The sequence below is a fragment of the Rhinatrema bivittatum genome, chromosome 7, assembly GCF_901001135.1.
Source record: "Rhinatrema bivittatum chromosome 7, aRhiBiv1.1, whole genome shotgun sequence".
Lineage (NCBI taxonomy): Eukaryota > Metazoa > Chordata > Amphibia > Gymnophiona > Rhinatrematidae > Rhinatrema > Rhinatrema bivittatum.
In genome coordinates, this window is record NC_042621.1 from 96,910,934 (window position 1) to 96,924,201 (window position 13,268).

General features: G+C 43.6%; 1 protein-coding gene across 4 annotated transcripts in view; it reads right to left on the reverse strand.

Annotated features, from left to right (window-relative positions):
• The window catches only part of LOC115095289 (endonuclease/exonuclease/phosphatase family domain-containing protein 1-like), a 135,344-nt gene that overhangs the window by 56,975 nt on the left and 65,101 nt on the right, over positions 1–13,268 (reverse strand). The gene's annotated exons all lie outside the window — the stretch shown is intronic.

A 13,268-nucleotide genomic window follows, 5' to 3' on the forward strand; every position in this document is an offset into this window, starting at 1 on the left:
TGTTCAGAGACTGCTTAAGGTCGGGTGCTATATCACATGCTGATTCTGGTTGAAATACTTAACATGAGTTTATGACAAAGTTGAGTTTTCTCTTGTACTATATACATGTGTTTATATGACAAATGCAGATGCTTAGGAAGTGAACAGATTTATTTCAGTCATTCATTCCAGTAAAGATAAAACTGTTACTCACTAAAGAGCGTGTGGATTCATTTCTGATACTGGGTTGGGAATCAAAGTGCAGGTTTCAGACACAAGAAGTCATAAAGAAAATTGAACTTCAAGGGTTACAACAAATTCTGGCGCATCAACGTGGGGCAGTGTTTTTTTTTTTCTCTTCTCTCTGTCTGACCTGCTACTGAGCGACCCAGCATCAATAGTGAAGTGAGCACAGTATTCTCTTTGTTTCTTTCTCATACAAAATGGAGTATTGCAAGTACTATGATTGTATTCCTGATAGATCTGTTATTCTGAGTTCTGTAAATCCTGAAATATCTTTAGCAAGTGTAGAAGATGCATTAAGCCCAGCAGGTGTAGTTACAAAATTGAAACGTTTAAGAGCTGAGTCATCTGATCAAGTTTTGTGTGAGTTTGAAGAACCGCTTTCTATAATTATTTTAGAAAGAATGAGCTTAAAAGGGGAACTGGACAGTCAGTGGATAATTTTACCTGTCTTAGATGAGACAGTATCAGAACAGGATGTTGAGTCAATGTCCCCTGAAGCATGCACTGACCCACTAGTGAGTGACATACTTTTAGATATGACAGATCGACTTCAAGAAGAATTAGCATATATAGCTGACAGTCATAAAATCAATATTCAAGATCTGAGAAAAAGAACATCTGCTCTCATGATTGAGAGTTTGGGGTCACAAGAAAAAGAAACACGAGATATAGATCAATCACCCCAGAGTATATTGCAGACTCCAGTTAAAAGCCGAAAAAGAGTCCCCAAGTGCTTGGATGCTATGCTAACCCAACATCCTGTGGCAGTCAATTCTTCTCAATATTCCATTCCACCAATTTCTATTCCTGCGGATGTTTCAAAGGTTATAGTGGAGCATGTGATCAAAACTCCTAAGGAAAAGGGCGCAGAGTTGAATCATACGTACTACAAAATTAAAGTTTTCTCTGGAAATGTCCCTAAACCTAGTAATGAAGGAGACTATGAAACTTGGCATATTCAAATTAAGCAATTACTGCAGGATCCAGATCTCACCGCAGGTGCAAAAAAAAGGAAATTAATTGAAAGTCTCCTTCCTCCAGCTTTAAATATTGTCTCTTACATAGATAAAAGCGCCACAGCAGAGCAGTGTTTAGAGGAACTGGAGAAGGCATATGGCAGTGTAACTAATGGAGAGGAATTATTTTTTCAATTTATTGAAACTTTCCAGAATGGCAAAGAAAAATCTTCAGACTATTTGAGAAGGCTTCAGGTCCTGTTACAGAAAGTCGTGGAGCGGGGAATTTTCTTTGGGCTCGCCCCAGACAGGAAGTTACTACAACAGTTTGTACGTGGGTGCTGGGAGGAGACCCTGATTACCCGACTGCAATTGAGGGACTTATTAGAGAGCCAGTCGAAGAAACTGCCACAGTACTCGGAGCTGCTATTTAAAATCAGAACGATTGAGGAAGAAAGAAACATGAAAGAATCTAGGAGGATACGTCAATTGGGAGTTACCCAGATTAAACCTGTAAGCAGGACTTACCTAGCAAATGACATAAGCATTGCTCAACATATGACACCAGAGGCAAGTGAGTTTAAGGTGGGATCTGAGTTGGGAACATTTTCAGGAGAAGATAATGTTTTGCTCGCCCCATTGATCACTCATTGTAGAGCTGCCAATTCAGAAATAGTAAATAGCCCTGTTGCAAACAGCATGATGCGAAGAAACTCTTGGGTAGAGAAGATGCCTCAAAAAGGGAGGCATCATCCCAAGATACTTTCATTTTGCTATAACTGTGGAGAGAATGGACACATGATGGGAGAATGCATCAATCCTGTAAATGCTGCTCTAGTCCAACAGAAATTGCGGGAAAAATTTGAAAAAAAAAAAATACCCAGCATTAGGCAGGTTTCAAATACTCCTTTAAACTAAAAAGGTGCTTTTGCGAGGGGCAGACAAAGGCACCAAATGCAATTCAGATAAGTCCCAAAAGAAAAATATCCAGTGATCATATCCCACCATGTCCTCTACCAGATGATGTTTTGAAACGCCTCGTGGGAAAGGTTTGTTCTGCAACCGCTTATTTGGATGGTGTGCAGTGCCCTTGCTTAGTGGACACTGGCTCTCAAGTGACGTGCATAACACAAACCTTCTATGAAGACTATTTATCACATCGGAAGCTATACCCGCTAGAAGACTTACTTTGTGTTACGGGTGCAGGAGGTCAACCTGTTCCTTATCTGGGGTATATTGAAGTTGAAGTACAGTTTCCCAAGGAGGCCTGTGGAAGTGGGAACAAATATTCTGTCCTTGCTCTAGTCTGTCCCGATCAAAAGAACAAACCCCTGCCTTTAATAGTGGGAACAAATATTCTCAGACATCTAATACATGACTGTAAAGAACTGGCTGGCCCAAATTACCTTAAGGAGTTAGCCATGGACAAAAATTGGGTAACTACATATCAGACCTATGTTTCTCATCAAAGTTCCAATCAAAGAGTTACTAGGCCAATGATGGCTAGATTGACCAGCACCAGACCAATAGTGTTCGAAAGGGATGAAGCGAAGGAAGTGGAATGCATTCTGAGAATGCCCAGACATGGTCAGAGTTTGTCCATATTGCTTGAGGCTTCAGAAAATTATCCTCTACCCGGAGGCTTACTAGTACAACCTCAACTCATCCGAACTGGCAGTAAGTCGCACACAAAGGCTAGGGTGCTATTGAAGAATATATCGGATTGTAGCATCAGTTTGCCTCCTAGAAGGACATTGGGTGTAGGTGAGCCAGTCGATATAGTGAGGACCATGAACGTTACAGGCTCGACCTATAAGGATGGTGCTAAACTAGAATCTATTGGAGAGGGTAACATGGAGTCTGAGAAGGTGTCGCTAGACTTCGGAGATTCTCCAATATCTGAAGAGTTTAAACAGCATATAGAAAAGAGAATTAATCAAGAGGCAAAAGGAGCATTTTCCTGTCATGACCTTGATATTGGATGTATTCCAGGAATAATGCATAAAATCACCCTGTTGGATCCAACTCCATTTAAAGAGCGCACACGTCATGTATCCCCAGCTGACTTTGAGGATCTCAGGCAGCACCTGAAGGAGCTATTAGCCACAGGAGTGATTGAGGAGTCTGATAGCCCTTATGCTTCACCTGTGGTATTGGTTAGAAAGAAGAATGGTACCTTGAGGATGGTTGTTGATTATCGTAAATTGAACAACATAACCAGAAAAGACTCCTATCCGTTGCCTCGAATTGAGGAGACATTCACTCTCCTATCAGGTAGCAAGTGGTCCTCAGTACTAGATCTCAAGAGTGGGTACTATCAGATTGAGGTAGAAGAAATGGATAGGCCTAAAACTGCATTTACCACGCCCTTTGGAAACTGGCAGTTTAAGAGAATGGCTCAAGGACTGACAAATGCTCCAGCAAGTTTTCAAAGAATGATAGAGAAAGTAATGACTGATATTAATCTACATGAAGTTGTGGCCTTCTTGGATGATCTTATAATATTCTCGGACACACTGGAAGAGCATGAGGACCGATTGATGAGGGTGTTACAACGACTGTTGAAATGTGGATTGAAGCTCTCTCCATCTAAATGTAAATTCTTTCAGAAGTCAGTGAAATATTTGGGTCATCATATCTCAGAGAAGGGGGTGCTCCCCGATGAAGAGAAAATTTCAGCCATTACTAAGTGGCCACAACCTAAAAACATTAGAGAGCTGCGATCTTTTCTAGGATTTGCGGGCTATTACCGAAGATTCGTGAATCAATACTCACGCTTGGTGAAGCCGCTCAGTAATCTGTTGGTGGGACTAACAAACAGTCGAAAGGATAGGAAAGAAGCCCGGATTCAAAGTCAGCAGCTATTGGGTACGCGGTGGACCTCAGAATGTCAGAAAGCATTCGAAATTATAAAGGAAAAACTCACGGTTGCCCCTGTGTTGGCTTTTGCAAATTGGAAGCTACCTTATGTATTACACACTGATGCCAGCACTACAGGGCTAGGCGCTGCACTTTACCAAATTCAAGAAGGAAAACTGCGAGTGATTTCATATGCCAGTCGTGGGCTCACTAAAAGTGAACGGAATTACCCTATCCACAAATTGGAATTTTTAGCCCTTAAATGGGCAGTTTGTGAAAAATTTCATGATTATCTATATGGTGCAGAGTTTAAAGTAGTGACAGATAATAACCCTCTGACGTACGTCCTGACGACTGCTAAACTGGATGCCACAGGTCATCGATGGTTAGCATCCCTCTCCCTGTACAACTTTGACATCGGATACAAATCTGGTAAAGCCAATATAGATGCTGACGGGTTGTCTAGGAGACCACATGATCCTGAAGAAGATGATGAAGAATTTTTGAAATATGAGGAGAGGGTTGCCAAGATGCTATCTCGTGTGAAGACAGATCAAGAAGGAATGGACACTCTATCTAAGGTAATATGTAAGGCGGCATTCCAGAAGCATGATGTCTCTATTTTGACACATATTTCTGAAGATTCGGGAGACTACGACACTCCCATTACACCTCATTCTACTTCCAAGTTTGAGTGCAGCCCTGGTGCCTTGGTGGAAATCTTACCTGCAGGAGGAGTTTCATCCAGAGTCATGGGAAGAGGATCCTGTGGAAGTTAGTAAACCAGTAAATCATAACAATTCATGCGATTTGAACAGCTCAGTCAATGAAGAACAGAGTGCATCCTCCTCGGGGAAGAGGAAAACTCTTGATGAATCAATGACCAAAATAGGACTTCTACCGTTACCTCAAAGATCGCAGAGACCAAGGAGACTGCCTAGTAGATTCGATGACTTTGAAGTGCAATTGCCCAAGGGGTTGCACAGCCACAACATATTGAGACAGTCATATTCAAGGAATCCATTGGAGACGTGTATATCCATGCAGCAACTAAGTAGTATGATGCAAGAGATATTGAGCAAACAAACAGAGTTAATATATAAGCTGTGGACATAAATACCTGCCGGGGACGTCAGGTTTTAGGAGGGGACCATGTAACATACCTCTAGGAACTAGGGCAGAGAAATGTTGAATCATCATTGTGACATGAAAAGACTGACAATAGAGTGCTGTCTCTTTAAGAGCTGGGGGGGGAAAGGAGATTCAAAATTGGATTGTCTGAGCATGTGCAAACAGATCACTGCTCAGCTTGAACAGAGTTCCTGCCCTGCTCTGAATTAATAAATATTATCTGTACTGATTAAGGTGAGCAGCCCTCTATAATTGTATTCATGTGTAATGTATTTATGTTAGTTAACATTGTTTTGAGATGTATTGAAGTTGTTTTTACTTTACCTAAAGAGATTTATAAAAATTGGATTGTCTGAGCATGTGCAAACAGATCACTGCTCAGCTTGAACAGAGTTCCTGCCCTGCTCTGAATTAATAAATATTATCTGTACTGATTAAGGTTCTCTTTTCTGGAACCCTGCTGTGGACGACTTGGGAGTAGTTGAACTGTGCCCTGTCAGGATTTGAAGCTCTTCTTTCGGATAGAGGCTGCTGTATTGTGGATTTGGCAGTTGGAGCAGCAGTACTGACGCCCTCTTCAGTTCTATATTCAAATGGACACACAGTAGGATACAATCTGGGACTTTGCTTGTTCAGAGACTGCTTAAGGTCGGGTGCTATATCACATGCTGATTCTGGTTGAAATACTTAACATGAGTTTATGACAAAGTTGAGTTTTCTCTTGTACTATATACATGTGTTTATATGACAAATGCAGATGCTTAGGAAGTGAACAGATTTATTTCAGTCATTCATTCCAGTAAAGATAAAACTGTTACTCACTAAAGAGCGTGTGGATTCATTTCTGATACTGGGTTGGGAATCAAAGTGCAGGTTTCAGACACAAGAAGTCATAAAGAAAATTGAACTTCAAGGGTTACATTATGTTCCAAAACAGGAAGTAAAGATTACTGAATCCAAAATAAGCAGTCCAGCAGTGCAGGTGAAAAAAGACAAGAAATAGTTTTTCAGAATTTAGCAAATACAAAAAATGGAAATAAAAAAGTCTTTTAAAAAGTCCATAGGCTGAAAATGCAATTCCCCATGCACACTGAGTAAAGTATGTTAGGAAATATGAACTAATAACCGTGCAGATAGTGGAGACAGAGCAAACCACACACAAATGTATACAAACAAAGGGTAACATAGAAACATAGAAATGATGGCAGAAGAAGACCAAAAGGCCCATCCAGTCTGCCCAGCAAGCTTTTACACTTATTTTGTTATATTTATCTGTTACTCCGACCTCTGAGTTTAGGGCCCTTATTGGTAGCTTTTTTATTCTAATTTCCTTCCACCCCCCCCCCCCCACCCCGTTGATGCAGAGAGCAGTGTTGGAGCTGTATCAAAGTGAAGTATAAGGCTTAATGTTTGAGGGTAGTAACCGTTGTATCGAGCAAGTTACCCCGATGTTTGTATACTCATACTGCTCAGATCAATGCCTTGTTAGATGTTGGCTGGATGTAAATCCTATTTCTTCATTCCCTCCTGTCGTTGAAGCAGTGAGCTGCGCTGGATTTGCATTCAGTGAAGTATCAGGCTTAATTTGTTAGGGGTAGTAACCGCCGCAATAAGCAAGCTACTCCCACGCTTATTTGTTTACCCAGACTGTGCAAGTCAGTCCTTGTTGGTTGTTGTCTGAATATAAATCCTTTTTTCTTCATTCCCCCTGCTGTTGAAGCAGTGAGCTGTGCTGGATATGCTTTCCAATTGAAGTAACAGGCTTAACTGGTTCGGGGTAGTAACCGCCGCAATAAGCAAGCTACTCCCACGCTTATTTGTTTACCCAGACTGTGCAAGTCAGTCCTTGTTGGTTGTTGTCTGAATATAAATCCTTTTTCTTCTTTCCCCCTGCTGTTGAAGCAGTGAGCTGCGCTGGATATGCTTTCCAAGTGAAGTAACAGGCTTAACTGGTTCGGGGTAGTAACCACCGAAATAAGCAAGCTACTCCCATGCTTATTTGTTTACCCAGACTGTACAATTCAATCCTTGTTGGTTGTTGTCTGAATATAAATCATTTTTTCTTTATTCCCCCTGCTGTTGAAGCAGTGAGCTGTGCTGGATATGCTTTCCAATTGAAGTAACAGGCTTAACTGGTTCGGGGTAGTAACCGCCGCAATAAGCAAGCTACTCCCACACTTGTTTGTTTACCCAGACTGTTTAATTCAGTCCTTGTTGGTTGTTGTCTGAATATAAATCCTCTTATCTTCATTCCTCCCTGCCGTTGAAGCAGAGATAACGTTGAAGCAGAGATTTATGCTGGATATGCATTGAAAGTGAAGTATCAGGCTTAATTGGTTTGGGGTAGTAACGACCGCAACAAGCAAACTACTCCCAAGCTTATTTGTTTACCCAGACTGTGCTACCTTGTTGGTTGCTGCCTGAATGCAAATCTTCTTTTCCACATTTCCTCTTGCCTTTGAAGCATAGAACAATGTAGGAGTTTCATTAACCATGTGAACATTTATTGAATAAGGGTATTAATCACTAGGTAGTAGCCGTCATTCCCGCAAGCCACCCACATACCTCTTTTTTTCATTCCCATCCTCCAGGCTTTATGGATCCACAGTGTTTATCCCACGCCCCTTTGAAATCCTTCACAGTTTTTGTCTTTACCACTTCCTCCGGAAGGGCATTCCAGGATCCCACCACCCTCTCCATGAAGAAATACTTCCTGACATTGGTTCTGAGTCTTCCTTCCTGGAGTTTTAAATTGTGACCCCTAGTTCTGCTGATTTTTTTCCAACGGAAAAGGTTTTTCGTTGACTTTGGATCATTAAAACCTTTCAAGTATCTGAATGTCTGTATCATATCACCCCTGCTCCTCCTTTCCTCCAGGGTATACATATTTAGATTCTTCAATCTCTTCTCATAAGCCATTCGATGAAGACCATCCATCTTTTTGGCCGCCCTTCTCTGGACCGCTTCCATCCTGTCTCTGTCTCTTCTGAGATACGGTCTCCAGAACTGAGGACAGTACTCCAGGTGAGGCCTCACCAAGGACCTGTACAAGGGGATAATTACTAGGGATCTGAATTGGTACCAGACTCGTTTCCAGTATCGGGTTCGGGGAAAAACTGCAGGAAATCTTTGTTCCCGCGGTACTTAGCGATTTTGTTCGGCTGTCTCATGGCGAACCCCCCCCCCCCCCACCCCGACCCTTTAAATTTAATTTGTTTGAATCCCCCATCCTCCCGACCCCCCCAAATTGTTTTAAGGTACTTGGTGGTCCAGTGGGGGTCCCAGGAGCGATCTCCCACTCTCGGGCCGTCAGCTGCCAGTAAACAAAATGGCACCGATGGCCCTTTGCCCTTACCATGTGACGGGGCTATCTGTGTGTTGCAACCGTCGCTGCCCGACGTCTCCACTACGCCCACCTTACCTCTTTGGTGGCTCCCTCTTTGCGTGCTGGAAGTTTGGCTGCTGCGGCATCATCTTGCCGTTCTCCTCTGGCAACCCCTGACTGGCTAGACGCTGCACTCCGCCATGTTTCCCAGCAGCCTAGGGCGCGCACGCGGCGCGGCCCCCGACTCAAGTACCAGCAGTGGTGCGAACCTCAGGGGTGTCCCTCTGAGGTGACGTCATCCTCCCCGGATATTTAAGGTCTCTGAAATCGCTAACAAATCGAGTTAGCAAGGGCTTTCCTCCAAGTATCGGTGGATGGGATTCGCTTTCCGCATACCTTACTACTCTGCCTCCTCGGACTTACTAGGGGAACCCGCTCCTCGGGGGCCTTGCTTTCTCTTTTGCTTTTCAGATCGCAGTCTGAAACCGGTACTCGCTCCTCAAGGGCCCACATTCCCGGATTTGCTACTGAATACCACTTCTGCCAGGAAGTCATCGCTGCCTACAACACCAGTGAGTTACCATCTCTCTCTCAGAGCGTTCCCTGGAACCAGGTACTCGCTCCTCAAGGGCCTACTTCATTCCAGCTCCTGGGCTGCTTCTGAGACTATTGTGTGAGTGTTACCATCAAGGTTCTGTTCCTGAACTCTGCATACCCTGCCTACTCACTATATTCAGTTTCTCTACAGCTCACCCTGGGATGAGGGTAATCCTAAAACCTGCAGGGATTTTATTAATCAGTGCTTGATCCATTTCAAACTTCAGACAGCCAGATTCACAGCAGAATGACTCAAAATGACATTTAGAATCTCTCTACTGTCAAGCCAAGCCCTGGCATGGGCCTCTCCTTTATGGGAAAGAAATGACCTCAGTCTTGCTGATCTTTAAACATTTCTGACTCAGTTCAGGAAGCTTTTCGATGAACCCACTCAAGCCTCTTCCACAGCCTCTGAGCTACTTCGTCTGAACACGGGTCTATGACCGTAGGACAGTACGCGGTACAATTTCATAATCTGGCCTCAGAGCTCTCCTGGAATGATGAAGCACAGGTGGCTATGTCTTGGCAAGGTCTGTTGGACCAAATTAAGGATAACTTGGCAGGTTGTGATGTTCCTGCCGAGCTAGACAACCTTATATCCCTGGCTGTGAAAGCTGACATCCATTTTCAGGAAAGATCCCTGGAATGGGACCCACCTAGATGCTGTGGCCACCTGGCTCCCAAGTTTCAAAGACTGATGTTGTCCCCCATCCAGCCTCCACCACAGCCAGCCTCAGAGGAAGAACCAATGCAGCTGGCTCGTGCCAAACTCTTGGAAGAGAAGAAATGCTAGCAACGATTGCTCAACCTTGCCTATACTATTCCAGCAAGGGCCATTGCACTGCCTCGTGCACAAAGAAGTCAGGAAATGCTAGGGTTAATGGAGAAAGCTATCCTAGGCAGTGCCCTCTCTACTCCTCCACAAAGAATTATTTTGTCTATCCATTTAAGCTACAGACATAAGAGATTCATCTTGGAACTCTTTTGGATTCCAGCACAGTTGGTAACTTCATTCATGAAGTTCTGGTGAAGGAGATCCAGGTACCGCTAGAATCCACTGAACAACCCTGTTTGCATCACGGCTGTCTACAGGGAGCAATTGCCTAACACTGTTCGCTATTTGATGGAACCTATGATTCTAAAAGTAGGATTTTTACATTTATTTTATTTATTTATTTAACGTTTCTTTTATACCGATGACCGTTCGCACATCGCATCGGTTTACAGTGAACACAAAACCATTGGGCGGGGCCCTTACATAAAACAGGTAATATACTGAACTAGGAAACATATAATTGAAATTAGGGGGGAGCCCTTACATCAAAACTATGAAGAAAACATTTCATTTTTCATACTCCAAAAGTCCATGAACCTTGTATTTCTCAGCCTGCCCTGGCTACATCATTATCCAGTCATGGATTGGGAAAATGGAAGGATCCTCTCCTGAGCGCTCACTGTTTTCAAATGTGTCTACTTCCTGTGTGTCCTCCAGGCAGCTTGGTGTAGCAGAGCTCTCCACACTTCCAGATTAACCTATGTTTTACGTCTCTTTTGCAGGCATTTCTGGTAAAAATAAATAAATAAATAACAGGCTTAGATGCTTCCTTTCATAGGCCCTATGACTGTGCCATCAACTTAATGTCTGTTAAGATGCCATCCTTGGGAGAATCTAGCTTTTGTTCATTCCAGAGACCATGGCACATCAGGGAGAACCTAGAGAGAGGGTTCATCAGACCTTCCTCCTCTCCTGCCAGGGCTGGGTTCTTCTTCATTGGAAGAAAGACAGTTCATTATACCCATGTATTGACTACAGGGGGTTTAAATGCCATCACCATCAAAAATAAATACCCCCTGCCACTACTATCACAGTTGTTTGACTGGCTTCAAGGAGATACCATGTTCACTAAGTTGGATCTGCAGGGGGCATATAACCTCATACCATATGAGGGTAATGAGTGGAAAACTGCTTTTAACATGCAGGGTGGTCATTATGAGTACCTGGTAATACCCTCTGGCCTCTCTATTGCCTGGCAGTTTTTTTAAATTTTGTCAATGACATATTCTGAGGCTTACTATACACTTGCATCATAATATACTTGGATGATATCCTGATCTACTCATCCAATCTCCAAACCTACTGCTCTCATGTCAAGATGGTGTTTCAGCAGTTAAGGGAACATGCCCTCCTCTATGCCAAATTGGAGAAATGTGCTTTTGAACAGATAGAGCTCCCATTCCTGGGATATATAATATCAGCGCAGGGCCTGCAACACTCCGCTATTATGGATTGGCCAGAACCAGTGGGCCTAAAAGCAACTCAGTAATGCCTGGGATTCGCCAACTATTGCAGGCAATTCATCTGCCATTACTCCACCCTCATCGCTCCCATTACCGCCCTTACCAAGAAAAAGGCAAACACCAAAGATTGGTCACCTGACGCCATTCACGCATTTGCCTATCTGAAAGAGGCTTTTCTTTCTGCCCCAATGCTTCAAAGACCTGATTCCATACATACTTCTTTCTGGAAGTCAATGCCTCCTTGATGAGCATAAGAGCTGTCCTTTCTCACTCCACTCCCAGCAGCAAACTGTTACTCTGCACCTTTTACTCTAGAAAATTCTTTCCAGCTGAAAGAAATTATGGCATCAATAATCATAAACTACTCACCATTAAATTAGCCCTGAAAGAGTGATGGCACTTGCTGGAGGGTACCTTATATATATTTACCATCTTCACAGACCACAAAAACCTGCTATATCTACAAACTACCAGAAGACTCAATCCTCGACTGGCCAGATGGTCTCTGGTCTTCGTCAGATTTGACTTCTGCTTAACTTATTTCCCTGCAGAGGGAAAATTAAAGCAAATGCCCTGTCCAGATCGTTCAACCCAATAGACCTCTTCAATGCCCCTCAATATCTCAATGACCCAGCTAAGATTATCACTGTCACCTCCATGTCACCATCCAGAATTCCCCAAGGAAAGGCATGGAGAGTCCTGAACTGTTCTCATGACTCTAGACTGCCTGGCCACCCAGGCATCTGTAAAACAGTAAACCTTATCTCCTGCTTCTACTGGAGGCCCAACCTAGCCAAGGAGGTGCAAACTTACATTTCTTTCTGTAATAACTGTGCACCAAAGACTGGTGAGCTTACTTTATCCTTTGCCAGTGCCATAGAAATCCTGGACACATCTTGATGGATTTTTTACAGACCTATCCCACTCTATTATCTGGGTAGTCGTGGACCAGTTTTCTAAGATGGCATATTTTGTCCCTTACTCACAGCCTTAGCCCTCTCCTACCCCTTTTTGCAGCTTTTATTCCGCCTATGACTCCCAGAATCCATTGTTAACAATCTTGGAGTGCAGGCCCTCTGCAACCAGTTAGAACTGGCACTCGACCTTTCCTCTGCCTACCACCCCCAATCTAATGGTCAGATGGAGAGAATTAATCAGCCTGTGTGTTGACTACAGAATGATTGGATGCAACTACTTCCATGGGCCAAATTCTGTTACGACAACTTTGTCAGTGAATCTTAATGATCTTCCTTGCTCTACATTGTATATGGCCAACACCCTAGAGTGCCGCTACCTGTCTGCATGTCCATAGACTTCCCTGCAGTAGACCACCTGTCTGCCAACCCGCAGGAGATATGGAAAAAGATTCAGACACTTTTGGAAAGCAGCTGATCACTTGAAGAAGACTGTGATAGGAAGCGTAGAACCACTCTATGTTGTGTTTGTTGATCCACGGACTTCTCCTGTGAACTGCCTCACTTAATTCTCGGGCTGGACCACAACAACACATGGAGATGCTGCCAGATCACTTGTCCTCCAAATGTGGCAGGATGCCGCTGTCAACCAGTGCAGCAGGTCTCCACCGATACCACCAGGCCCCGCTTCCCTTAGGGCATTCACGCACCGACTTTGCCCAACCTTAAAGAGCCAGGAGTGAGAAATCTCAACTGGCACCCTTCGATGACGTCAATCTTCAGTCCTATAAAAGGCCTTAACTACTGCAAGCATCTGCAATATCGCTCTCCACTTTGATGGTGGAGAGGGGGTGGGGGGGAGAAGAATTGGATTCTAACATGAGCCCTGACTTTTACAGTCTGGGGTACTGATACGCAAACATAAGGAAAAAAGCACAGGACTGCTTCCGCAGACAAGTCTAT